This window comes from Macaca nemestrina, chromosome 9, assembly GCF_043159975.1.
Source record: "Macaca nemestrina isolate mMacNem1 chromosome 9, mMacNem.hap1, whole genome shotgun sequence".
NCBI classification, from domain to species: Eukaryota; Metazoa; Chordata; class Mammalia; order Primates; family Cercopithecidae; genus Macaca; species Macaca nemestrina.
Genome location: NC_092133.1, coordinates 111,870,766 through 111,872,577, shown reverse-complemented (window position 1 = coordinate 111,872,577; position 1,812 = coordinate 111,870,766). Strand labels below are relative to the sequence as shown.

Below are 1,812 nucleotides of genomic sequence, written 5' to 3'. Positions count from 1 at the left end.
AGCAGTGGCAAAAGGAGTATCTGCCAGATGCTTCCTATCACTCTATTCTGTCTCCACGTCCACCTGAAGTTCACCCCGTTTCCCCAATGACTTAGAATGGCTTTGTGCTTAGTTTTAATTGTAGTTTGTGCTATTCTGTGAATTAACAATTCAAACAAAATAAGAAAGACATGTTGTGAAACAGCAGAGGAGCCAGAGACTGTCTGCATTCCCCTCCTCATCACACACAAGTCATGCATCTACCAAAAAAAAAAAAAAAAAAAAAGTGGCCTCTGAGGCAGCACAGGTGTGACAGATGAGGAACCTGCAGCTCAGATTCGACAGGCACCTGCCAAGTCCACACTCAGGACTGTGTGACAGCCTCAACAATATGAGGTCCAGACACATTCACTGTGGAAGGCTCTGCCCACGCCAACAAAGCCGTCAGCTCTAGCAAAAGGGACACCACCTTCTTCCTCCACCACTTCTCACCTGGTAAGTCCGGGAATCAGGAAGACAAAAATAAGCCAAAAAAAAAAAGAGAGAGAGAGAGAGGCAGTCACTGTTATCAGCAGTACCCTCTGCACAGGTAGAAGCACCTCTGGTGCCACTTTCGAGACAAAACAAGATACAGCTGAAATATCTAATTGGAAAATATTGATCTTCTCCTTTCCCAAGGCATTGCTAAGGGTCCCACAGGAAGGCTGGTGGCACCAGGGAATAAATCCTGGAAGTGGTGCAACCACTCTGGGACCAGGCAGCTCCAGCCAGAGGCCTCAGTCCATGGCAGCCAGCTGCTCGATGGCACAGCGCACTTTCTTTGCAGTTTCCTCAAATTCTTTCTTCTTATGGTTGGTTTCCTTTGCAATTTTGTTCTTGGCTCTTTCTCTGTCCAGTTTCAAAAATTCACCGAGGGTTAATTCTTCAAACTGCTTCTTGACAGAAAGGAAAGCGCAATCGGATGAATGCTTCTTATGTTCCTCTATGGGGTCGTCATCTGGCTCCCAGCCTTCCAGCTCCTTGAAGCAGAAGAAACACTGGGCCAAGTCTGGCTTGTTCTCAGTGGGGCAGTGGATGAAGCCAGCCTCGGCCATCCGCTCCAGGGTGCAGGCGCAGCCCTCCAAGAAGGGCCAGTTCTTGAATGTAGAGATGCGGTGGTCCTTGAGAAAGGGCTGCCAGGCAGGGGGCAACGTCGGGGAACCCATGCCACTGCCGCCACCTCTGCCAACGGGTCCCACGATTCAAATCTGGGATGCAGTTTTTTATGAATTGAGAAATCAAAAGGAAGACACAAAGTCCGAATAAGAGAAGGAGAAAAACAGGTATTAAAGGACTAAGAATTGGGAGGACCCAGGACATCCAATTAGAGAGTGCCCAAGGGGGTTCAGCATAATTATTTGCTTGGTTAGCGAGTTTTGGGGCTCTATCCTTGAGTTTTTTTATGTTGTCATATACCAGGCCAGATTGATTTAGGTGAAAACAACACTCTTCGTTTAAAAATATACAGAGTTGGCAAGGCGCGGTGGCTCACGCCTATAATCCCAGTACTTTGGGAGGCCGAGGCGGGCGGATCACGAGGTCAAGAGATGGAGACCATCCTGGCTAACATGGTGAAACCCCGTCTCTACTAAAAATACATAAAATTAGCTGGGTGTGGTGGCAGGCGCCTGTAGTCCCAGCTGCTCGGGAGGCTGAGGCAGGAGAATGGCGTGAACCTGGGAGGCAGAGCTTGCAGTGAGCCGAGATCGCGCCACTGTATTCTAGCCTGGGTGACAGAGCGAGACTCTGTTTCAAAAAAAAAAAATATATATATATATATATATTTATATACAT

The 1,812-nt window shown here is 48.0% G+C and overlaps 1 pseudogene; it reads right to left on the bottom strand.

Moving 5' to 3' along the window:
* Positions 1 to 631: 631 nt before the first annotated feature.
* Positions 632 to 1,209, bottom strand: LOC105479930 (baculoviral IAP repeat-containing protein 5 pseudogene; annotated as a pseudogene).
* Positions 1,210 to 1,812: the final 603 nt, after the last annotated feature.